The sequence below is a fragment of the Cavia porcellus genome, unplaced genomic scaffold (genome assembly GCF_034190915.1).
Source record: "Cavia porcellus strain 051 isolate PalLab524CR breed Dunkin Hartley unplaced genomic scaffold, mCavPor4.1 scaffold_4, whole genome shotgun sequence".
In the NCBI taxonomy this organism is placed as follows: Eukaryota; Metazoa; Chordata; class Mammalia; order Rodentia; family Caviidae; genus Cavia; species Cavia porcellus.
The window spans coordinates 98285155-98312418 of NW_026947487.1; positions in this window are offsets into that span (position 1 = coordinate 98285155).

Sequence of the window (27264 nt, forward strand, 5' to 3'; positions counted from 1 at the left end):
TTTGTCAGGTCTTCTTAGCCCCTTCAGCCCACCTTACTGCTGGGACTTCGATTTAGATCTTTGACAGGAGGAACTATGAGTCATCAATAGTACAGAGTCTTGGAGGTGGGCTGAGTTCCCATCTCTGCCACATAGTCACATGAGAAGGTGTTTGCAGGTAACTGCCCCATCTTGACTGCTCTTGTGTGGAGCTGTCCTGTCTAGGCTGCTGTTGGAAATCTGAAGTGGGACTCTATAGATGTAGCTCCAAGCACAATTTCTGACACCAAGCAGACATAGTGCCTAACACTAGCCTCACTCTCCTCTACCCATAACCCTCCTTACTTTAGGATGCAACCTTTGTAAAGCTTTTTTCCTGTTTTGGAATTGACCAATTACTCCTCTTTTAATCAGTCTGGGTCCAAACAAGAAACAGATCACAGACGGAAAACAGACTCAAAGAAAGTTACTCTCTGAGAGGGCTTTGTAGGAAGCTGACAATAGAGAGTACTGATGGAATAGGATGATAGCCTGGGCCTTGGTAGCAGCAGAAATTTATCATCTGTAGGACCAAAGTCTGAGTGAAGAGAGAAGTTGCCAGAAGCCAGGGGTAGAGTAAATACAGCCGCTCTACTAAAATTCCTTGGAGGAATTGCATTCAAAGGACTCAACCAGCCAAAAGTGACTGGGTAGTGAACTGATTAGAGGATAAACACTCTAACTTCATTCTGTGAGTTAATTCCAGAAACTTGGGATTGGCTCAAACTATTTTGACAAAGTAACTGTATAACACCAGCCCATAGTCAAGTTGAGAAATGCATTGATTAATAGCATTGCTTTGTAACTGTGGGCCCATGGAATTTGGGCCAGTTTGCACCAGTTTGTTTATTGACAATGGTGAGATGGATGATTTGTACTCTCTGACCTTCCTCTAGACACTTTTTATGGTTCCCATTAACTGGACCAATTTGAAGCAGTTAGAAAAAGGATCCCATCAGTGGCATTTGTGCAAATCAGCTTCAGAAATGGAGAATGGATTTAAGAGAGAATGGATCTCCCCATCGTTCCTCCATTATAAAGTTTATTAACACTGGACTCTTCCTCACAGCAGTATATTGCACATATGAGCGTGCTGTCCTCACCCGCCAGACCATGAGACCCCTAAGACTATACACTCCCTTCCTTTGCAAGGGCATCTCCAACTCCTATCTCAGAGCCTGCTGTGGAGAAGGTTCCTGGCTTCCTCACGCAAGAGTAACTACATTGCCAGAAGGACGATGGAGCACCATGGAAAACCAGACAGCTGCTTCCTCTCCCCAAAACTGGTCCTTCTTAATTGCTCTGAAAAACCTTACCATTTGCTGAGCAGCTATAGAGACATTTAGAAGGTGGAGAAACATAGCTGAGGGGAAAGAGAATGTTTGCAGATTGATGCCTAGTCATAACAACCCTCCAAGTGCCTCCCTTCTGTGACATTAGGTAAACAGCCATAGGAATCACATTTCAGCCTGACAGCTTAAAAGGCATGTCAAGAAACAATTAAAAAGTTCTAGAGCAATCTGATCCTGAGAGACTTCTGTCAAAGCGAGTGTGCTTCCTACCAGGTCCAGTGAGGGAGTGCTAAGGCCCTGGAGCCCATGCCCAGGGTCTTTAATTCTCAGAGGCAGGATTCTCTGAGTTTGAGGAATGGAGACTGTATGAGCCTTGACCCTTTCCTGCATATTAGTGTTTTCTAAATCATATGTAATCAGCAGCACAGAACATCTGCCCAGAAAATCTCCACCAGAGCACACTACCTTCCAATGCCTATTACGCCCTCACCATAAGGAATAATATTTATAGAGCAGTGCCTGAAGGACATGCTGTCCATCACTCATCTGAATCAGCATTTTTCAGATTGCCTTCCCCAGAGCCCTGGAATTCCTGAGGGTGTCCCTAAGGCTCCCTGGAAACTAATTTCCAGTCTCAGCCTCAATCTAGAGAATACCGGATCTGATCTGCTACATGGTGAAAACTGAGGTTGGATATTTTTCGAATCATCTTTTTAAAAATGAGATGCTGATACCTGTAAAGAACAAAAGTCATCCTTTGAGCCTAAATATTTTTGTGATCTAACCAGCTTATGAGAAATCTGTAAACCTGAGCCATGTTGCTTTGCTCTGCTGCTCTTAGAATTTCTAATGGTAAAAGAAATTTCAGGGGAATCTTGTCAGCCCAGACCATGGGACCCACAGAAAAAAACTTGAAATTCCTGAAATGTCCTTTGAAGGACATCTTTTGGTGAAGCCACAATGCCATTTCTTCTGTATCAGAAAAAGTTGATTCTAGTCTGACTGTGCCATGTGTCCACTATGGACTGGGAAACTGTCCATGTTTTCCTCTTGGCCCTGGCCTAGGAAGAGCTTGGGGCTATTTCTACAGCTCCTTTTTGCATTGTAGAACTTGTGCTCTTAAAGAATCTAACTTCTAACACAGCTCCCTCAGTAACTTACAGTATCATTTTGATTGTATTCATTTATATGAGTTAATGCAAAATCTGTGTATCCTTCCTTCTTTCTGAGACAAAAGGGAGACTTTAAGTATATAAATAAATAAAATAATTGTTTAAGAAAGAATAAATAACTTCATTCATGTGATCAGGCTTTTGCCACCTACAAACACACAGTAATCTCCGAGATAACCTGGTTTCTGCATTCCCTTCTACAAACATCTCTTCTCTCCCAGCCTCCAGGACATCTAGGCCCCCAAGGATGGATGGAATTCCAAGACTTTCCCATCACAACCTAACAGCTTGGCTTTATCCTCCCGTTTCCTATACCTACTATACTGAAACATTTGCCTGTCCCCAAACTCAAATCTTGGCTCACTTGTTTTCTAGGCTTCTAATGTCTCCCCCACCACACCCCGCAACACCCACACTTTCCCATTTTCCTGCGGAAAGGGCAGGGCCTGGAACAAATTTCCACCTCTCTGTCACACCTGCTCTCACCCGCAGGGCAGTCAGCTGCCCCACTTCCTGTATCTTCTATCTGAGTCACACCTCTGTTGGTGTCCTTCAGCTGCTTCCACCAGACTCCAGTCTCCTTCTGGGTTGGGTCACACCTTTGACTACCTTTGACTGCCGCTGGGTCTGGAGCAGAGAGAGAGAATTTATGCCAGAGGAGTTACAGCCTGGTTCATGTGTGAAAGCAGGGAGACAGACTCAAGAGGCATCACTTCATTACTCACAGTCAGCACAAGCTTTAGAAATGTGACAACCACCCACAGACATTTCCAGTTATCTGATGCTGCCCAATCCCTGTCGCCTCAGCCCTCCTGAGATCCTCCTCTACAACAGTGGACTATATTTGCAGGAAACTGGAGATCTTGCAAGGCATGTGGCTGCCATGGGCCCAGACTCAGGCTTTACCATTTTAAAATTTGTGAGTTGAAAAATTCTTGTTGGTTTTACTAAGAAAAAGAAACAATCTTGGGCCTCAAGAAGCTACATTTGCTTCTGTGACTCTGCTGTCTTGGTTGATGATATGGACAGAGCCTTCCATGATAGCGCAGTGCCCCGGCAGAGCTTCTCCTTTGTGTATTTACACATGACACACTCACAAAAACACACCCACGCACTGAAACTTGAGTGAATTTTCAGTCAGAAAGACTTGAGCTCATACACTGGCTCAGCCACTTGCCAAGTCACACTTGGCAAGAGGGAGGGGGTTTTCCAATCTGTATAAGTCACACTTTCCTCTGTACATAAGGAATGTCCTAAATTATTTCATTTCCTCTATAAGCCAATGAAATAAGCTTAAGTGCTAGCTCCAGTTTGATATGTCTCTTAAACCCTTGCATGCCTCAGTTTCCTTATCTTTAGGATGAGGCCATATGTGTATATACACCATTGGGCTACTACAAGAATTCAGTAAGAAAAGATATGTACAGAACTCATTATGAAGGCTGGATATGAAAGCTTGTCTGTTGTACATGGGCATATCTCTAGTGGATGAAAATTTGCAGCCTTTTGATGTGCTTTCTACTGATCCCAGGGGAACATGACCTATGTTTCTGATGTGACTGCCAGATGACCATAAGGATGCTCCTGAGAAAGAGTACCCTGCTACCTCTCTTTGGGCAAATCTTTTGATTCCTAGTGTAGACTAAAGCCACAGTCATTGATGCCAGTGTGCCCTCAATATCTCTGTACTTCTGAAGCCTTATTGCAAGGCACTGTCCCCTTGCCCTTGTCTGTTGTCATCAGAATCATGATCCTCACCCAACCTCCATTCTTCTGCCTGAGGCACCACTGACTTCCTTCTGTCAAGTGCTGATCACTAGAATCTGGACACAGCAGTGTCCCCACCACCACCACCAATGTTTTCATTTTCCATAGTATCAGTGACTCACAATCCCAATACAAAAATATTAAATAAAAAAATTCCTGACATTAACAGCTCATGAGTTTTGAATTGCATGCCAATCTGAGTAGCATGATGAGGTTGCAGGAGTGAAGCTCAGTGGTAGAGCCTTGTTTGATCCCTGAGGGGGAGGGAGAATAACAGGAAGGAGGAGAAAACCCTGGAGGGAAGGAGGAAGCCAGAAAGAAGGAAAGAAGGGATGGGGAAGGAGGAAGGAAGGAGGCAGCCTGATGGAGTAACACAAAATCTCAAGCCTGTGTCTCTGTCCTACTCAGAATGTGAGCTCTCCCCTTATCTAACAGGTCTCCGCTACACACACTACCCACTCACTGGTCATTTAGTAGCTATATTGATTGTAAGATCAACTGTCACAGTATCAAAGTGGTAGTGTTGAGGTAACACTTATTTTAATATTTATTTTAATAATGGCCCCAAAGCACAAGAGTAGTGATACTAGCTACTCAGATCCAATAAAAAGAAGCAGTAAGGTGTTTTTTTAGTGAAAAAAGAAGAGTCCTCAAGATTATTACAAGCATGAGTGTACAGAAAAAAACCAGTGTACATGTATGTAGGGTTTGGTACTACTTGGGGTTTAGGCATTCACTGAGGGTCTTGGAACATATCCCCCATGGTAAGGAAGGACTGGTTTAGTTGGTAGATGAGTCCCTCTCTGATCTTCCTCGGTGGATGCCCACATCCTCTCCAACACTTACAGTTCCGGATGAGACTCTAGCCTGGCGGCTATCCCTCCCAACAGACTCTTTCTCACCACAGCGATAACTGCAAACAAACACAGCGCTTCTAAGCCACTCATGTGATGTGACAACAGAGACCCAGTAGGCACAGCCACTCTGTGCAGGTGCGTAGTGGAAGGAGGGATGTGCCCACAGCCAAGCATGGAGATGCTGCCATTTTTCTTCCTGACTTTCCTCACTCCCAAGGGACCATATTTAATTTATAACGCTGAAGCTCGCACCATTGCCAGATATATTTCCTTGATGATTAAACATTAAACACACCAGCATTTCAAAGCATTTGAAATAACTCAGAACTAATGAAGGACTAATTGCTTCACTTTGTGTATTCAAATAGTGATGTTATTTTTAAAAAATGCATTCTTGTGTCAACTGTTGCATCAATTAATTGTAAATTTTCCAACAGTTAGCCGTAGTGTGATTAAAGCATATGAAAATAATCTTTTAATTAGCTTTCACTTTGAAACAAATAGACAATTAAACCAAAGAAGTAAGTGTGAAAATTCTGTTGGTCTGCTTTTTTGGAGGAGGACACTTGTACAAATAATGACCATATCATTAGAAATTGTTTCATTGCTTAGCCTAATGGCTATTGCAGTAACTTCATATTTTCTCTTTATATCCCTTTTACTTCTTACAATCTTATCCTCCTACTGTTTTTCCCAGAGGCCTAAAATATGTAACTAGATGAATAATAGTCTTTTTCAAGGATGTCTTTCTGAGCAGAGCTATTCAATGTACTGGCCAATTCTCATTAAAAATATCCTCATACATGTCTGATGCTTAATAAGAGGGAAAAATCTGTTTGGGGCCACTGAGTTATTGTTACACACACACACACACACACACACACACACACACACAGTAGGGCTAGCACTAGTGTGAGAAGAAAGGAACTCAAGGCAAAGACATAAGGAAGATGCATGCAGAAGTGCCAAACCACACTTGAACAGCCTGCAGGGTGCATGCCCGGTTCAATTCTGTGCCCTGTGGGTACCTCACTTACATCACTCCAGGCCAGCCTGAGTGTGAGGAGTCATACACAAGATACCTGCAATACGCTTAGTGCTCTTCTAGGACCAGTTGATCATGATAAGGGACTGGAGAGTCCACTTGTTCTCAGGCTTTTTGTGTCACACAAGGCAGTTGGGCCCCAGAGAAGGAGAAAGGACACGCTCCACGTGCTATGGAAAAAGATGGAGATGACAGGCTTCTGGCCCTTGTCCATTCAGTTGCACAGTTTGTTGGTCATCTCCTCAGTGCTACCACAAGTGAGAGGTCACCAGCCTCAAGAGAGCAGCAATGCCAGGTGAGGAACACCCTGAAGAGTAAAGCAAAGGAGCTGAATCTGGGCAAATAAAGGTAAAAGGCCATTATTTGAGCTGCAACACAGTGACATAACCTCTCTGGTCCTATGGATTATTTCTTTAATTAGAAATATTTAAGGCTCTGTGACTATTAGGAATAATTAGGGGACCCCTGAAATTAGTGGGGATTATGTTCTTAGAGCACCTGCAACTGCGAAAAATAGTAAGTTTTGCTCATGGTCAGAAAAAATGCCTGTAAATGCCTATTTTTATAATTTAAACATTAATATACTATACCTCCCACAGTTATGTAATTTAATTTAATAAAATACTGTACCAATAAAGCCTGAGAAAGTGCAGGACATTTTGGAGGCATCTTGGGTATCTTAGGACTTTAAGAAAAACAAACTGAGAACCCTGAGATAGTTCGGTGTAGCAATCTATTATGAAGTGGAATGCTGGTGTGCATCTGCTGGAGATGGGTTACCGGGTAGCAACCAATCAGCAGCAAGGAGAACTGAATAGCACTCTCTGATTGGCTACTTGCAAACCTCCCTCTCCCCCACAAAAAAATTGTGGGGGACATTTGTAATTTCTGCAAAATTATGGGGATTTCTGAGAACCATTATTAGATTCTAAGAAAAAATCCACAAATGACTGAAGCTGCCAACTCTATAAGGTGACTTGGTGGCATATACTGTAATGGGAATGTATTGTACAGTGGGTGACATGGAGTAAACCATGATAATAACCACTGATACCATTTTACAAGTAAACTTCTATGTGCCAGGCACTGTGCCAGATGCTTTATCTGTGTTGTCGTTCTATCTGTACAGAAATCTGTGGGTTAGATATTGCAGACTTCATCTGTTATGCAAGGAAACAAGTTAAAGGCAATGAGATAACTTGCCTGCATTCACACAGTTAAGTGGCAAGAGCCAGGATTTAAACCAGGTCTGTTATATCCAGATGTTCAAGCTCTTAGCCATTAGCCTAATAAAAGGAAGAAAATGGAACTCATATTGGAGAACACTACAGGGTTATCAGGATTCTTAGGGAAAACCTTATAGATTTTAAATTCATCATGCAATTCCCTCAGCTACCATCACAAACTCAATTAATGTTGCCTCATAGCAGCATCAGCAGCAAGAGTAGTCTTGTAATCGCATCATAATGGAAACCAAGTATAATATGTGGGAAAAAATCAATTTCCACATGATGGTTCAGCTGCATCTAGATATTTCTATTCATCAAAATAAAACTATGGAATATAATAGAATCAACCAATCTGAAGATTAGGTAGAGAACTTTGTGCAGTATAATCCAGCCTCCTAGGTATCCCCTGGCACAAGTGGCACTGTCTTATTCAGCTCATTTAGTTCATCAGAAAATGTTTTTCTTATATTGAATTGAAATCTGCCCTTCGGGCACCTGGAGTCACAGGCACCCAGCGCCTCTGGAGCAGCCCTCAAACTACCTCTTTTCTAAAGTAAAAATGCCTGTCCACCCATTGGGCACACTTTTTATAAGCCTTACCAACTCACCAACTCTTCCTGTAACCTCTGGCATCCTAACAGATGCGGGGTTATCTCTAGTGCCATTACCATAACTAGCCTTAAGGAAGCCAATTAACCTTTCAAAACTTCAGCCTCCTCTTCTCTTAAAAACAATAGCAGCTACCTACATAAGGTTGTTACATTCAATGCAATAATGAGATGACACATATAAGCAAATTCTGCTCTCTTAATAAATGCTAACCTTCATCATCATTTCTGTGGCCAGTTCAGAGAAACCTAAGAAGCAGAGAAAAGGAGTTTAAGGAGGGCCCAGAGAGCATCCCTGAAAGAGACAGAACCCAGGTGGTGGGGTCAGGTTCACTTTACCAAAGGGGAATTAGAGAGTAAACACTTGTTTTAAATGAAACCCCCATGGCGACCCTCCAGCTCTAACATTCCTGAAGCTCCATTCAAATAGCATTTGGATTTTGCTAAATCATTGCCAGAATGTGTTATCACAAATCACTCTGCAACTTGGCAGAATTCATTGAAATGTGATCTCAAATCATAAATTTACAAAGTGGGGCATTTGCAATGGCACGTTCATTTGCACCATTTCATTTCATTCTTTCAACTGCGAAGACATTCAAAGCTCCCAGTAGGAAGTGTTGGTCACAGCAGAAGGAAGGCACTGAGTTATGACAAGTCCTTTGCAATCTTCCCTGCAAAAACAAGAGGAGTTTGTGCTACTGCGGTGGTGATTTACAAAGGAAGGAGCCAGGTAAAACATACTGAGGATTTCAAAGAGTTCAAAATATGGAGAGCGAATTACAAAGACCTCAAGATAACTTCTTTTCTGCATCAAGCAAGTGAATATATGCATTAAAAAGAGAATGGATTTGGGAGAGCCATAGTCTGAATGGTTATGCCCCATAAAATTCACATGCTGAAATACTCATCCCAAGGAGACAATGTTAGGAAGTATTTTGTGATGTGATTAGGTCACAGTAATGGAGGCCTTGAGTGTGGAATTAATGCCTGTATAAAAGAAAAGCCTGAGAGACACTGCTCGCCTCTTTTGCCATTTGAACTCCGTGTGCAAAGATGCTGCCCATGAGGAAGCAGGCCTTTCTCAGACACTGATCTTCGACTTCTCAGCACCAGATGCCTTGATCTTGGACTCTCCACCATCCAGAAATGAAAGAAATAATTTTGCTGTTTATCAGGTAACCATCTACAACATTCTATAGACACAACAAGGCTGGGAGTATTTAAATCATCCTCCTGTCTTCCTCCTTTCCCACAGTCCTTAGTCTGCCTGCTGGGATTAAAATCTCTAATCCTTCCAGACTTGAAAGCAGCAAATTTCAGATCTGCTGGTAAGGTAACAGGAATATATTAAAAATCCAACAGGGACCTAGGAAATCTTCTGCCTTTTTAGTTTCCCAGAGATAAAGAGAAGACTGGGTACACAGTGACCTGAATCTCAGACTTTAAATCTACCTGATCAGCTAAGACTTTAACCCTTTTCCATTCACTGTGACTGATTCTGTCACTCAAGGTCTAGTTGAGATTTTCCCCAGTTTTGTCTGATCACTGACATACACATCTGTTCTTTCTTTTATGGCAACCTCCCTTGACTTTAATAGCATCCTGGAGCACTGAATTAAGAAATTTTGGGTAGCTTCATCTTGATTTAGTGAGAAACTCTTCCTACGTAACTGGGCAAGGGAGGAAAAGAATGATGGCATAACATGTGTTTGCCAAACTCAGTTTAGTCTCTGCTCCTATAAGAAATGGAACCCTGGAAGTTCACTCCTGTAAAGTACCATGGGGTAAGAATGGTTATCTCCTGAATATATTCATGTGTCAACCCCTTATGTGTAAGTTATTGTACAGTAATGTTAGTTCTCTTTTGACTTAGATGTTTCTATGGCTCCTTGAACTTGGTATGTGCCACACTGGCCACATCATCCGTCTTCCTATTTCTGGTTAGGTGTTTCTCCATCCATTCCTCCTCACCTTCAAGACTATTGGTTAACCTAAGGGCATAGTGAGCAGTTTATATTTTATTGTACACACAATAGAAATCCTTGAAATAATGGAAGATCTGCAGAAAAGGAATAGAGGAACCTGGCTGGTTTTAGTTTAAACATCTATGTTGACATTTTCTTAAATGGGGAAGACAGGTAGTTAATGATCTGTAGTGGCTAATGAAGAGGTTTGATCCTAGAGTGTTAAGTTCTAACTAAAAATTAGTCAGATAAATAAAAAAGCTCAAAACATGCCTAGAAATAGAAGATCTAGGTATAAAAATGTTAAGGTCATGAGGACATGAAAATTATAAAAGCCAACAAGAGGAGGGGTTGCAAGAATAAAGATGTGAGTAGTTTTGCCAATGTTAATAGAATCAGAAATAGAGATTTGTTGGAATGGGCTACATGGACCTGTATGGTGACCTTGGCAGTGTGGTCTTAGTAGATCACATATGGAAGAGGCTGAGTAAAGACTAGGAGGTCAGAGAGTTAAGACCACAAAGAGATTTTGAGAAAACGGGAGATTAGATTGTAACTAAAGTGAATATGGTGTCAAAGAGTCAAGGTTGAGTTATTTTTTAAGATATAAGGCTTTGGGTCATATGTGTATATTGATAAGAATGATCTGTCTGGCAAAAATGATGATAACATTCCTAAAATAAATACTTAAGTAGAAAATATACCTTTTATTGGTGGAAAATATATCATTTTATTTATTTAATAACTCATTCATTTAACAAATACTTTCAGAATGTCCTTCATGTGCCAGAGAGACTGGTACAAGCCAAAGACAGATTACTTGCTTTGTTTTTGGCCACTTTAATAAACACTGAAAACCCCACTCTCTCAGACCTCAAGCTTGAAAACATGTTGAAATATTCCACTATAGAACTGGTTTTCAGTGTCTGCAAAGCATTTGTCTGCTGCAAAAGTTTTCAAGTTAGAGGTAGCATAAAAAGTTTCTTTTAAAAGTGATAGCCATCATGTCCAATTATAGCCACGGTTTCCATTTCCTGCCTCTTCCTCATCCTTTTTGACAAACAATATATGTCCTCAGGTATTCGTGCTGTGTGGCTGGTCCTCAGCCATTCTACATGGAAACACTTTCAGAGAGCACTGTTGCTAACACTTGCCTCTTTTAACCTCTGCTCATACCTACTGAGCTAAGGTGCAGAAAGGAGTTGCATTTGCTCATTCTCACCACCTAATTAGGAGAGCCCATCCATGCCACAACCCAAGAAGCTGCATCCTTCTCTTCATGATCATAGTGCATCCTGGGAGCAGGGGTCTGAAAGCAAACAAGGATGAGAAAAAATGATGGCAATGATAGCACCCTGGTGCCTCGTCAGGGCATTGCATCTGGATGCCTATGAACAAAGTGAAATGAAGATGAAATATCTTCTTCTGGGTTCACATCTACCCTCAGCAGAGCGTGATCTGGTCATGTTCTTTTGTTCTAAATGCACTGCCTTTGCAGGCATAACTGATAAACTTCCTCTGAAACTCTGGCAAGTGACTGGCTTTTCCCCTAACAAACTCAGTTTTGTTTTTAGTCATATTTCACCCCTCATGTCTTCAAATTTATATTAGGAATCACTTATTTGATACTTCTAAGTATGAGAAAAACTTTTAAGAATTCTTCTTCTGTGCTTATACACCATTTTATCTCCAGAAATAAAGCACAAGTTTTTTGAGGTAAGAGGCACTACATTGTTCTGAAACAATAATACAGTCATGAATCACATAATGACATGTCAGTCAATGACAGATTGAATATGTGATGGCAGCCCCATCAGATTATGTCACCTAGTGACACTGCAGCTGTCTTACTTTGTGTAAGTTTGCTCCATACTGTTTGCATAATGATAAATCATCTAACGACTGCATTTCTCAAAATGTATCCATAAGAACTTAGAAGATTTCAGAACAATAGTTATTAGCTAAATGGAAAAAGGCTAATTGGGGGAGACAAGCAAAACGGAATGGCATGGGTTGGATGGGAATCAAATAATGATGGGATCAGGGAACTGAAAGCTGTCCACTGGCTGATCCTAGTTTTAAACCAAATTAATCCACCCTTCAGCCCTCTATGGAAGCAGCCAAAGAAAATCCTCCTCTATGCTTGGTCTTCACTTATCTTGTTACAATGAATGTATGTGGATTATTCTGGCTACTACTGTTGCTCCCAACCCTTCTCCAGGATCTATCTTAGCTCTGCTTGTCTGTTGTTTTGTCTCGTCTTGGTCTCCATTACGCGTCTTCCTGGCTCAGCATTCTGAGCCAGTTGCGATTTTCACTCATCCTCCAGTTTTTCTCACTCTGGATTACAGAGCCTACCCGGAGACCCCAGATAGACTCTGCCTGATCGGTAGCTGCTCTGCTAGCCCTTGCCAAGGGAACAGAAAGCTGGAGGATAAATGTAAGAAAATGGCATAAACAGGATTATAATATCACCTCACCTATAAAGCAGAAATTACAAAGATTCATAGACCCTGGAGATTGTTAAATCGTTCCAAGTACATTTATGAGACAGTATATCTGCCACAAACCCTCATTTCAGTCGCATTCTCTGGGAACCAATGGCATCAGCAGACATGAATTCACAGGGATGTGCTCTGATCACAAGCAGAACCAAGTCACTGGAGCTTTTTTATCCAAGGTTTGCTTGTCATGTGAAGACAGATATTCAACACTGTTTACTGAGTGCCTCTCACTGTGATAGGTTCTAAAGATGCTATGGTAATCAACAACACAGGACCAGAGCAATCCCTTATAAAAAGCACCATCTAGATAAGATAAGTGATAACACTAACCAAGCAATACACAAGAAACTCGAGGGTAATGACTTTAGTAAGCACCATGCTTGAATACAGGGCACTGTGAGAGAGAACACTGGAAACTCACCTCACTTCAGGATCAGAAAAGATTTACCTAAGGAAGGAAATAGTTTTTAAGTCTGAAGAGTAGTTGGCATCCATGAGGCGAAGGGAGGAGGGAGAGCTGGGGCAGGAGAGGGAGGTAGTGTGCAGCCTCTGTAACAGGTAGGGACTCAGGGATCTAAAAGGCTGAAGGGAAACCTGTTTTTGGAATTCAGTGTGAGATGGGGTGTAGGGGAGGAAAGGAATCTGGGGCTCAGGGTGAGCCAGAGTACCCAAAGTCAGTCCAAGTTGAAGATTTGGTCAACATGATGAGATGTGGGTTTAAAGAGGAGTTAAAGCTGGCTGCTGTGTGGGTGTAGGCTGCAGCTTTTGTTAAAAAAGGAAGGAGAAAGATTGAGTAGGGGCTTTCAGGAGCGTGATGAAGGTGGGCTTGGAGCGGAAGAGCTGCAGTGGGGATGGAGTGTACAGGACGCAGACCAGAGACGTCTAGGAGGCAAAATCTGCAGAACTTGGCAAGGGTTTGTGTATAGTGTATGAGGAAGACTGCAGCATTTGGCCTTGGTATGCATCCCATGCTCACCTGTGAAAGCCACTTCAAAGCCAAGTAAAACACATTTCATGAAGCTCGATTTGATCAAAAAGTTGGACTGTGGTAGCCTACTCATTTGAACTGAAAAGCTAGCTAGGCTGCCCTTTTTTGGATTTTCTGTTGTGAACACAATGCTGAGCTTTACATCTTCAGACATTTCTCTTTGGTTCTGTTTTGGAATCCGTTTGATGCAAAGCTTTTCTACCTTTAGTCGATAGAGAAAGAACTCACGGATATTATGAAATGGAAATTCACAAACATATTTTTCCTTCAATCTTGTCAAAAACCTACATCAGAATATTTAAAGCATTTCCAATTTTACAATTAGCATACTCTGTGACCTCAGGCTATTTTCTTTCCTTCTCTGTGCTTTCAAGTCTATTTTGGGACTGCTGAACTAAATAATCTATAACCCAAATCCCAGCACTAAATTCTTTTACCTACATAACTCCCATACATACACCTCCATAATTGCAGGTAATTTAACTTATACTTAAAGTTATGTATTGCATTCCATATTTTAATTCAGAAATTGCTTTCAAACAAAATGTGATAGAATTTATCATCAATTTTGAAACAAATTTGCTCTAATGAAAAGTGTTCTGAGCAACAACAACACTTTTATGAGTTACATTTTCCTAATGGGCAGCAGGCGAAGGGAAACATCAAAACGTGTTCCAAGCCTGCAGATCCCCAGGTTGCACGCCTCTTAAACATGCCTGTTTGTTCCCAATAAAATTAGCTGCAGGTTAACCTGCACAGTCAGACTCCATAGATGGTTTTTTCAGAGTACCAATTTATATCTTCAGCCTCCCTAGTGCAGTACACCTGATTGCCCTGTCTGCTGCATCCTGCAAAGGAACATCTGCTCTTAATGCTTCAAAGCCGCTTCCAGGAATATGCTCGCATCCCATGCTCAGAACTGGAGATTAAACGCCCCCTTGCACCTCTGCTGCCAATACCTTACTTTAGATTCCTCATCATCATCCATTGCGTGGACTGTGACAGGAGCCGAGTAACTGGTCTACCTGACCCCAGTTGTTCTGTCCCATTATTCTATTTTCTGGATCATTTTCAAGAATGCAGGCAAGTCTGTATTCTCATTTCCCTTGCTCCAAAACTTCTCTGCTGCAGTGGGTGAATTCCAAGTTCCAGGGCGTGGCCTTGCAGCTCCTTCAGGAGCTGTGTCTGGGCCACCTTTCCAACCTCACATCCAGATTTGAACCCAAATGCTGTCCTCCCTCTACTTTCCTACTCATGATTGTCATATTTCTCCCTTTCACTGGCTTATTTTCATTCATATTATTTCCTTTTCCTGGATATTTCTCTCTCTCTCTCTCTCTCTCTCTCTCTGTCACTCATCTCTCCCTCTCTCTCCTTCCCTCCCTCCCTCCTTCCTTTCTCCTTCCCTCTCTCTCCTTCCCTCCCTCCTTCCTTCCTCCTTCCCTCTCTCTCTCCTTCTCTCTCTCCCCCTCTCCCTCTCTACCAAACTCCCTTGTTCATTCATTCAACAAATATTTGAGCACCTATCATAAAACAGGAACTGGTTATTCCATGCCTTGTCCTCAAGAAACTCTAAGACAAGTGGCAAGACAAGTAAACAGTTAGGGCCTGGTGAGATGCTTGCTATTACAGAACACAGCATTTGGAAGACTTTGTACTGAGGACCGTGCCTAATTTGAATCTTAAGAGAATAGGAGTGAACCAAAGACACAGCCAGTTTGGATGGCGGAGACAGAATACAAGCTGAGGAAGAAAAATAACTGATTTTATCCACAGAAGAGAGTGCAGGTGGGAAATTAGGGGGGGATTAGGGCTGGGAGAGTCAGTGACACTGGTGTCATGAAAAGGTTTGTGTGGCTTGTGGAGTTTGGCATTCCCTGAGGACAAGACACACTTACTGAGGACTTCAAATAAGGGAGTGACCTGGCATATTTTTCTCTTTAGCTTGATAGCCTGAGCTGCTACAGAGTGAAAGGCAGACTAGAGGAAAGGAGAGTAGTGAGGGGATGGAAGGTTGTGGCTGAAAGGTGCTCATACTGTGTCTTTTAAAAATGTTAGCAGAGAAAATAAACAAATGAATGAGTAATCCTATCATTCTCTTATTTGTAATTCATTGTATACATCCTCAATAATATAAACAGACTGTGGTGGATTAACTAAAGACCAACTTGAAACACCCAGCTGAACTGAGTCAGCCTGGTTCTGGGAGTAAAAGATCCACCTGAAAATTGTTGTGAAAATGACATAAGAGGAGAAAAGGAGGGAAAGACTGCATGCTGTTGATTGTCCTGATACAAACGCAGATGTTTTCATTGTCTAGGGAACTTGCATCCTTGCTGTCACCTGAAATGGCTGCTGTTCTCCAGGGAATTCTGGTTTTCACCTTGAGTGTCGCTTCCTGGCAGTACAGATCCCTCAGTATGATGGCACAAATCCTTCAACCCATGCTCCACCAGAGCAGATTTTCCAGCTTCCACCACTGGCCTTTAGGTCTTCTTGGTACAGATACTTGATACTGATTTGCATAAGACATTGCTGTGGTCTGTGGGTTTCTGACTGGTCTCATGGAGGAAAGCAGTTTAGGACCAAAGGTCTCAGATAGATTCTTCAGGACACCAGCATGTGAACAGGTCTCTTGAACTCCTCTGCACCTGACTTTTTGAGTGAATACTATAAAATGATCCTATAAATTATGTGCCCCGTATTTAATCTATTCCCTTACAAACTCTAGCTGCAACACAAATCTATCCCAATGATCCAGAACTTACCAAGCCAACAGTAAAAAGATCAGTTTTAAGTTATAATCTACATTTTTTAAATTGCTAACACAGGTTGTAGTCTCTTACCTTGCAAGTCTAGCTAGAAAAAATTGACAACAATGAAGAAAGATGGCTTCAAATAGCAAGACAGTCAAATTGGGGAAGTTCTTAGACTCTTACTCCATTGTTTCTTCAGCCCTACAAAGCAAGGAGCAGGCACACTGCAGTGGGCACCTCAGGCAAGGTCCACTACATTTCAAAAGTACGGTGTTGTCATCCACAAAATTTATTCTTGTCCAAGAGAAAGTTCACACTGAAATGCAGCAAATGAGGGAAAACACAACAGTATTTGTTCATTGCGATGTTTCTTTTATTCTGTGATTACATGCTTGCTATGTGATTGTGACTCAGGGTTTACAAGGGAATAGATTTAATATAGAACACATAATTTATAGGATGATTTTGTAATAGTCACCCAAAAAGTCAAATGCAGAGGAGTGCGAGAGATATGTCAACATGCTAGAGACATAAAGAATCTAGCTGAAGTTCAGAATCCCACAACAGTGTCCTTTACAAGTCTAGCTGAAAACCTAGAGCCCATGGCAATGTCCTCCATGAGTCGAGCTAGAGACCTAGAGCCCACAACAATGTCTCATGCAAGTCTGTATGAAGGATCTACAGTGGGAAAGCCCAAATGTTGGTGGTATAAACTAGAAAGTCTGTGCCAGTAGGGTGTGGGTTGAAGGATCTATGCCACCAGGTTGAGGGATCTTCAGTGGAACCAGGAAATGACTCAGGGTAAGAACCAAAGCTCCCCTAAAAAGAGCAGCATTCTCAGCAACAGTGAGGATTCAAGCTCTTCCAATGAGGAGAACAACTGAGTTCATATCAGGAAAACCAGCATGACAAGCTTCTCCACCAAAAGCATGCCATCTTCTCCTCCAGTTCTCCTATTATGTGGTTGCCAGTAATTTTCTTTTTTTTTTTTTTTTTTTTTCATCTTTTTCCTTTTTCATCGGTACCAGGGATCGAACTCATGACTGCCTGCTTGCAAGGCAGGTGCTTATGCCGCTAAGCTAAATCCCCAGCCCCTTTTTTTTTTTCTTTTTTTTCATGTTGCCAGTAATTTTCATGTGGGTCTTCCATACTCAAAATCTGATGACTCAGTTCAGCTGAGTGTTCCAAGTTGATCATTAGTTAATCCATCAGAGTAGGAGATGTTAAAATATCCTTCAGAATGAAATTATTGTGATGGTAGAAAGTAAAAGATATTTTGACATGATTATTGAAGTTTGTTTTATGTTCTTCCCTAGAAATACAAGAAGTTGATTATTCTAATGTGCTCCAAAATTTTTCTTAAAGGTTTTAAAGGATGAAAAAACATCAGAAGTTTGGGGTCTACTGTTCTACACCACTTGAAAGTCCCAGGCAGTGTATCCTGACCAAAGTAAACAGATTTTATTGAGTTAGTTTTATTCCATGACCTAACCCCAACTTATTGGTAATTGTTGCCTGGAAAAATGTATTGCGAAAGATTCTGAGCCTCATTTGTGCTTAAAGGGAATAAAAATATGTGCTAAAATCCATTAGCAAGATCTTCTGTGGGTAAGACAAGCAGTGGTATGCTGGTAAATATTTAACAACCACTCTCTAAAAAGAAGCAACATCTAGTTTGTGGCAATGGCCAATTTCCATTGTGAAAATACTCTCAACATGGCCAGTTTCAAGCCAGTAACGTGGTGTATCTGAAAGAAAGCCACAAATAATGGGGTCTCATGGGCTTCTCCAAGCCAGTGCTGGCACAGCATAGCACACTTAACACACGTTTTCTATTCTAATTCTAGACAGCAGGAGCCATGGCCTGTCTGTTGTTAAATTTCCATTCATGGACTGCAACTCTCCTTCCCCTTATTCACGTGTCTAAGATATCTCTTTGATTTAAAAAGTATTGTATATTACAATTTCGTATGCTAAATATGGTTGACTTATCAGTTCTCATTTATGTAACTCTAGAATGAAATAAAATGGATGTATTCATGGACTCTTTGAGAGCAAGAACAGTAACACTGGACATGCTTTAAAACAAAAGAGGTGACATGGGGTACATTAATGGGAAAGAGCCACTCCAGAAACAAAGCTATTAAAGTGCATTCCATCTCAGGAAATTGTCATTAAGTGACACAGCTGATAGAGGCCTAAATTCTATTTTCCTTCTTATTATAGATGCCACAGAAACAAATGCTCCTCAAACAACTAGAATGCATTGTCTAGTGCCTAAAATTGATTCAAGATGTTATCTTAGGTTGAGCAAGACAGCTTTCTGAACATTAAATTCTACTATTTATTGAAATTTTGACTCTTAACTTTAAATTTGAGGTCTAAATCCCAAGAGAATCTTGCAGCACTGAAAGTTGGTACTGTCAATACCTACCCTCCTTCTCTTGGTGTTATCTGGGCCTCCCCTAGCTTTACTCTGGAAGTCTACTCCTTAGAGAGGAGCCAGAAGCTTAGGCTACATTGAGGATCTGGGATCCAGGAGTACATGTGGGATAGCAAGAGTGTGGAACTGGATGCTTGAGGTATTAGTACCCAAAGCAGCAGGTCCATAAAAACTCTGCTGTACAGCTATCAAGATGTTAATGTACCGCTGTATACTGTGCAACTCCAAGAAGCGCTATTTATACTTAAACATGGCAGCCCTACAACTACAAGACTTAGTGGAGTATGATATAGAGCAAATGATCTGTGACAAAGAACAGGAACCTTAATGAAAGAAATTGAGGCAGGAAAAAATAAGTTTGGACTCATAGCTGATCTTATTGTTGGAGAAAGAACTGTTCTAGAACTTTCTAGCAGAAAGCAGCTTTCATACACAGAGGAGGGCCCCTACAGGGCATAGGAGGGAGGCATCCAGTCATGCAGCTTGCCAGCCTGGTTCTACAAGACCAGCACTGTACAAATGTAGAAACCCAGATCCAGGAGGAGTTATTCAGTGCCTAGGAAAGGAGAGAGAAAAGCTTGTTTCCTGGGGAAAAAAATTACTTAGAAACAGTCAGCCCTTGCCACCCAAGCTCTGGAGCCATTATAAATACACATAAGTGGGCATAAGAGACAGAAGCTCTGCTGAGTCAGGAGTCAGGGAATGGAGTCTAAGCAGATGCTCCAGGATGGGAGCAAGATAACCAGATCCCCCTGTGCCATAACTATAGTGCACAGTACTCTGTACGTGGTCGTTGGCATGTACTGTTGTATTTCACCTTCCTCCAACCCTGACGAGTAACAATGTGCAGTAGCCTCAGTATTAAAACCTGAAGTGCAACTTGCCAGTTAGGTAGCAGCTTGGACCAGTGATGCCTAAATCTAAGGGTGCTGCTTTTGGTATACACTCAAAGTCCTTGGACCAAAACAACAGTCCATTTTGAAGCTTGTTAGAAAGGGCAGCTTCCATGGCCTCCTCCAAGACCAAGTAAATCAGAATCTCCACCTCAACATGATCTCCACTTGACCCACCTGGACATTTCAGTTTGAAAGTCACTAACCTACTGAGCCCCTCCCAAGTGCCCTTCTGCATGATTCTGTTTCCAGAGTAGTAAAGTCCATTCGCTTTTCTTCTGGTATGGTTTGGCTGAGACATTCTGTCGTTCCCAGCCAAGAGTAACCCTGGAATAAGAAAAATGTCAGGGAGTTAAAGCTGTTACTTCCTTTTCCATTTTTTTGCAAATGAAAAAGAAAATAGCACGGCCATGTGTGACTACTCTCATGGTGATGACACAGGCAAGATGAGGCTTGTTTTAAGGTGAAGTAACTGCTCCGAGCTGGCCGCTGTCCCAGAGCTTCATCTGACTTTCTGTGACATTTCATCACCTCGGCTGTTAAGCAGGAAAAATTCAGTGTAGCTTGCTGATGCGGGTGCTGTGGAAAGGAGGAACAAGGATGCAACCATGTGATTTCACTTCTTTTTTCTCAAGCTGTCAGAACAGATCAAGTTCTATCTCTCTTGCCCGTAGGAGACTGTAAGAAAGAGGAGTCACCCAATGCTGGACCACTCAGAAGGGTCTTCCTGCCCACTACCCTGTGTGGAATATGGGGTTCCTTCTGGCCTTAGGGGATCTAATCAAGGATGAAACTAACAGAAGACACGGGCCTCTTGGACTCATAATCATTCCTGTTCTCTCCCCCTGTTTCTCTCTTCCCTTCATTCCTTCTTCATCTCTCCTTCCCTCTCTTCCTCCCCACTTCCTTCTCAATTTCTTCCCCCCACCCCTACTCAACACCTAATATGTAGAACTGTGCAATAGAGCAGTTTCTCAGTTAGCAATGAGAGGCTATAGCAGCTGCTCTGGATGACCCTGTCCTATTGTCCTATATGTCCCCATCTCTATGTATGAAAGCTGCTTTCTGAAAGAAAGCATCTGGCTGCAGGAGCATGTTGGGCCACTATGGAGCTGATGTGGAAGCGGTAAGGGGTTCATATTCCTCAAAGCAGCCCTAAGCAAGACCTGTTCCTAGGAACCCCAGTTTCTTGCCCTGCATGTAGACTACTTTGTCGATACTTGATTCAAACTGATGCCTCAACTTCCCTAAATGGGGTTAGGGTCTAGTAATGCAAGGTGGGAATGTACTTGATAAAAGACATTTCACTGACTTTTTGACTTTCCCCTCCTCCATGTCACCCACACCTCTAAATATTTTCTGGTAATTTCCTGAATCGCCTTCCAAATAGCCACTAGTATTTCAATGCTTATTTCAGGGCCTGCATCTGTGGTCCATCTCATGGAGTCCTCAAAGGTATAAGAAGATGTTACAGAAAGATGTAAAAAAAATTCCTGAGTTCTGAGGCTGCAGACATGACAGATGAAGAGGAAAGGGTGAGGAAGCCAAAGGACAGGAGAATAGGCCAGCAGGGCCACAGTGGGCCCCTTCCCCAGAGCAGGCTTAGACTCATATGACTCTCTGTGTCCAAGACACCTTGGAGAAAGTATTTTTCCCCCAAGAGATGAGAGAAAAGCCTTGATCTCTGCCTTCAGAGAAACTAATTGGATCAGTGGTCAAAACCAAAACAAAGGCAGAGGGAATGGTGCATACTATGGTAATAGACAACTCTTCCCCTGAGCTGGGCATTCTCCTAAGTACTTTACAGGAAGTGATGGATATAACCCACACAATCTACAAAGTGTATTTCAATCATTATTATCAGTTTACTAATGAGGAATCTGAGTCACAAAGAAGTTAGGGGAAGTGATTTAACACAGTTCTTGACTACAGATTTAGGCTCAAATCCAAGCAAGCTGATCATCTATATGTCAAAACAAAAAAGTCAATATGACATTTGCTGGGGTCTGCCTTTCTTTTAGAGATCAGGTTTTCATGTTTCCCTGACAAACAATATTCCCCCCAAAAAGTCATGGTCCCCAGAAGCTTCTCCCTGCTGGGTTCCTTCACTTAAGTGGATTTGGTCCCAAATGATCAAGTGATGTTGAAGTCTTAGAAGAGCTGGGTGGAGTTGGAGTGAGATTTGAATGAGGTTGAGGCACTACCCCAGCACTCAGGCCAGGTTCTGGAAACTTAGCAGGACTGTTCTTTATAGCATCAGGAAGAGAGCTGCCATCTACCTGCTGCAACTATGGGATGCAAAGCTAAGAGCTTTGTTCATTTTATAATTTAATGTACCCTGTTGACTGCAATGCATTATCCCCATTTCATTTCACAGCGAACTGAAGCTCAGAGAAGTTAAATATTAGAGACCCTTGGGTCTCTCTTACTGTCAAAACTTGCTTTCCTAGAGATTTTGGGCTAATGTTGGTCTGATTCAGAGCCCCAAGTTGCCCAGTCAGGTAGCAAGGGAAAAGGGACAGGAATCCTCAGACTGTGGTGATGTGTGCCCACCCATCACTCATGCAGGACACAAGAAATAAGTCCAGAACTCAGCAGCAATCCCTGGAGCAAGCAGGTATGAGAGCTCCTAGTGGATCTCCATGGTCAAGAAGCATCTCCACAGCTCCAAGATTTTCTCTGACATCCACCAGCATCTCAACTCAGCTGTGTTCTTTCTGGATCTACCCTCTTTAGCTTAGGGAATTCTTTTTCTGATTCTGTAGTAGAGAGCTGTGCTCAGACCCACCATGAATTCTCCCAAATCTTCCTCCATGCAAGGGTGCCTTGTTTCCTGTATGGCATATGGTTTTGAAATTTATCAGCCAGAAGGAAACGAATGACTGGAAGAGGAGTCAGCCACGGGAATGCTGGTTCCCATTTCTAAATCATTTCACCATCCTCCTTACCACTATGTTACCTCAGTTGTTAAACCCTGCTTCATGTAGTGTTTAGGAAAAAGGTGAATTTTAAATTGCTTTTTTAAAATGAGATTCCTAATTTTTCTTCTTTAGCTTCTTAAAGGTCTATGCTCATTTCATTCATTCCTTCATTCATTCATATTCCCTACAGATCCAAGAAGTCAAGAAGGAGCCTAAACCAGACAAAACCCCTGATTAGAAGGTTCCCCCATAGGAGAAACTGAAAGGAAGCTTTTTTAAGAAAATAAAAATAGAAAAAGGAAAACTGGTGGCATGGGTTATTTTGCCATTAAGAATAACAGCAGTTGCCTCCCTGCGCTGAGCCCATCTTTGGAAGCTCATTGTGATGGGAGCTAGAATCCATTTTCTGTTTCAATTGACGTTAATTTCATCCTAGCATATTTCAGGCCTCTCATCACACAATGATTCATTGCTGCATGTGAGCGAGTACAATCAGCTCAAATATTTGTAGTCCTCGTGCAATTGCTGTAAGAAAACAGGGGACTACGTTCCACAGATCACTGCTCTCCCGGCCAGCCCCACCCTGAGCTGAGTTGTTGGGTTAAAATGATACACAGTTGTCTGTTTATCCTCTCTGCTCTGAGAATTTAGAGCCAAGCAAAATATCCATCCCCCTCAAGACCAGCAGCTCCTAGCTAGACGATGTTTTTGTGGAGAAGGTTTTGCTCCTGACAGCCCAGGCAGGAATATTTCCAAAGACAATTAAGTGGAAATTTTGGCAGACCTGGCCCTCACAAGGTCTTCTCACCTTTATGTCCCAGTAACTCTCAGGGTGTATTTTATTGGGGATCATCTTAGCATCCAAGAATCACAAAGAGGTCTCAGGTCTCTTCTTCCCCGTGCCAGTAATTGGCACAGAGAAGATCAAGAAACATAGATTGTGCAAGACTGGTCCAGAGTCATGTGGGAAGAGAACCAAGGTTAGGATGCAGAACTCCCAGTTTCTGGCACAGCATATATACAGCTGCTGATTATTCCAGAGGATTTATTTTAAAATACGCTCTTCTGTCATTACTAGAAGTATTTACATCACAGAATTTGAAAATATGGAATATTTCCTTATCCATCTTCAGAGAGAATCACCATCAAGACTAGGTAGCTGGTCAAGACCAGGTAACTGACATTAAGATCAGATAGATAACTGACTGATAACCAACCTATACAGGCAGAAAAGATTTTGCATTTAGAAGTCTCTTGTGCTATTATCATCATGCTATTACAATTCTGAATTTCTTAGTAACTTTTTAAATTAAGGGTCCTAACTTCTCATTTCACATTGGGCTTTGCAAATTATATAGGTACTTCTAATCACCATTAATATTTAGTGTCATCTTTGTCAATGCCTAGCATCTTTCTTTATCTTATGCATTAATTCCTTTACTTGACAAATAGTTATCAAGCACCTACTATATTCCAGGCCCAGAATCCCATGAAAATCTCATTTTCTGGAAGGAGGGCTTGAGTGTTTTATTGTATCAATACAGCTAATGTACTAAGATTGTTGACCTAGGAAAATTAAACTGGCTGTCCACAGGAAAAGATCAACTAAAATTCATTGGGTTCCAAAAATAACCATCATTTAAGAGAGAGGTCAGACAGAGGGAAGGGAATGGGTCAGACTTTTTTTTTATCAGTGGCAATGTATTTTGTGTGTCCACAGGTGTGAAATGTTCTGATAGAGAAAGGACAGAGTTTGAAATGCAGACAGATATTATTTACATGTAAGTGATGGCTCAAAGAACACATCTGTAATTACACTTTACACCACAGCTTCAGGAAGTAGAATTAGACTCCATCCAATTCCCATATAAACAAGTCCATTGTCACGGCCCAAGCCCTTTTGGTAAAAATTAATAATTAATAATTGTTGTGCTGCCTTTACCCTTCTTGTATTTTCTACCATCATTATGGCCAAGGAATGGCAAGGATTTCTTCGCCCTGGAGACTAAAGAAAGATGCTTTTCAAAACAACAAAGAGCTATATTCTTCAAGCAGCAGGTAGAAAATGTAAAAGAAAGAAAAGAATTAACTCTACTATAGGCAGACATTAGAAATGCAAAGGACAAAGCTCTGTCATGTCTAAATGTTATTCCTCCACAAGAAAAAAAAAAGTGAGTAACCTTTTTTCTCTAGACCAAAGGCATCTGATATGGATGCTCCACATTTATAGCAATATACCCCACAGGATATTTGAAAGTCTGATTTAATCTTTAATTTCCCCCCAACAAGGTGAGTGCCTGATTGTACCACTGCAATAAAATAGAAGTTTCAAAACAAAAACTAAGAGTTGTTCCAACTCCATAAATATGTACCTGTCTTGCAGCCGTTCTGGAAAAGGAGAATGATCTCAACTGTAATTGTCTCCTTGGTGTTTGACCCCATTTATCTCATCATTGGGCACCTCCAAGGATTAAAGCTCCATGCTATCTAATGTTGAAGACACTAACTTTGCTCTCTCGTGTTTTCCTTCCCATTGGATAAAACTCTTGCCACTTTTCCATGTTTTTCCTATAGAAGAAAAAAGTCTGACCCCAAGAATAGCCAAATAAAATAGCTCTGATGAAATTTGAGATAACTACTGGAGAATTTCCTCCATAAAGTGAGGCTACCTACCACTCATCTTGCCACCTGAATCCATGCCCCTCACTAAGACCCAAGTGGCATTCTGAACAATAAATCTGACCATGTTCTATATCCCCAAAGGGCAGCTGAATTAGGGCAGCTATGGTAGACAGTCCCATGTATATATCCTACATCCCGTCTCAAGAACATGCTGAGATGTCACTCTGCTTTTCCTATCTCACGACTTTCTCCAAAGTTACAAAAAACCAGACAAATCCACAAGTGGGTGCAGCTCAAAGAGCAAAGAATGCTTTCTCCAAAAGTCAACATTCAACCAATGGAGGATGAGAGTCAGTGCAGAAATGTCCCTGGCTCTCGCTCTTCAATGAGACAATTCTGAGATAGTTCAGCAAAGGACCCTCAGGTAAGACTGAGATCTGGCTCATTCATAAGGGTTATCAACTCAACCACACATGGCTTCTGCTATTATTCCTCCTTTGTATCACCTTTCCACAACCCATCTGCCCCCTGAGACCCTCTTCCAAACAAATGTCATGCACCCAAGCCCTCATTTTAAGCACCCTTGCAGAGAAACTCAAATTAAGACATCATGCCATTCCTTTTCTTAACATGCCTCAAAATCTCTCCATACTTCAGACAAAAGTGAAATTCCTTAACTTAATATTCCAGTCCCTAAAGAATTTGCCTCTGGACTGTTACCCCTCATTCAAACCCCAAATGCCAGCTGTACCCACGATCTGTAGTTAAAACCCACCCTTCAGGTGCACACCTTCACATCTCCTTTCATGCTTATTTCTCTCTCCCTTACGTTCTTGCACCCATCTTTCTCCTGCTCTTCTCTCCAGACCCTGGTTAAGACCCCCTCACCTGAGAATCCTTGCCTACTCCACCCTTTGCACCAGGATACATGTGTTCTCCTCACACATCTCCTGGGTACAACCAGGTCTTAATTTGGCAGTAAGCCCAGATCATGCCATAGGTACACTCAGGCATTTTGAAAGGGTCACATGGCTTTTCTTTCTGCCCTTGGCTGATTTGGTGTCCCTTAAGTGTCCTGCACATTGCTAGCCTTTTATGCAGTAAACAAAGACCTCTTTTGGAAAAAAGCATGAAGTAGATCATTCAAAAACTTACTGATGTATCTACCCTGAGACATACCTTCTTCTAAGGAGGGGAGTGGAGAATGTTCTCTATAGACAGCCACACAAAGGCCAAGGCAGGTGAGGTCCCCAGAGAAAACTGTAAGGCACTACAATGTTAGAGATGAGCAAAACTGAGAAATTATATAGTCCAAAAAACAGAGAAAATGATTCAATCAAAACAATACTACAAGGACAGGAAGCCGAGGTTCTAATTTCCTAGGTAAGTATTTTTTCCACCAGCCCGAATGGCCAGCCACAAATATGTCAGAACCAGACTGGGTGTTGTAGTCAGGGATTGTGAGGAGAAAAATTAGAATCAGGATACAGATTATAATATTATTTTATGATGGTCACTCAGGGTTAAACCCAAAGTTCAGGAAATCTGTCCACAACACAAAAGCCTCAGAATATTCAACCAAGGGCCTGGATCCCACAGCAATGTCCTGCATGAGTCCAAATGAAAACCTAGAGCCCATGACAATGCCTCCCATGAGTCCACATGGAGGTCTAGAGCCTACGAGAAGGACCCACACCAGTCTGTTTTACAGATCCATGCTGGGAAGGCCCAAGGGTCAGTGGTGGAAGCCAGAAAAATCTATGCCAGCAGGATGAATGAGCTGTACTGGTAGGATGAGTGTTCTATGCTGGAGCTGAGAAGTCATGCTCAAAATAAGAAGCAGGGTCGACCTGAAAAGCACCACAGCCATCCACAGCAAAATAAAGGTCCCGAGCTCCTCTGATGATAAGAACAGTTCAGTACATGCCAGAAAGCCAGCGTGACGAATTTCTCCTGGAGATTAAATGTCACACATCAGTCATATTGAACCAATGCTCAAAACAGAAACTCTTAGAGAAACCCACAATGCCTCCCTCATCTTCTCCATGTCTCTATTTATGCTGGCAACCTTCCTCAGGTGGACTATCTATGCTCAGCAACATGCTGATTTAATTCAGCTGGTTAAGTTGACCACCAGTTTTTAATCCATAGCACTGGGTAAGCTTCTATCTTATCTAGCAGG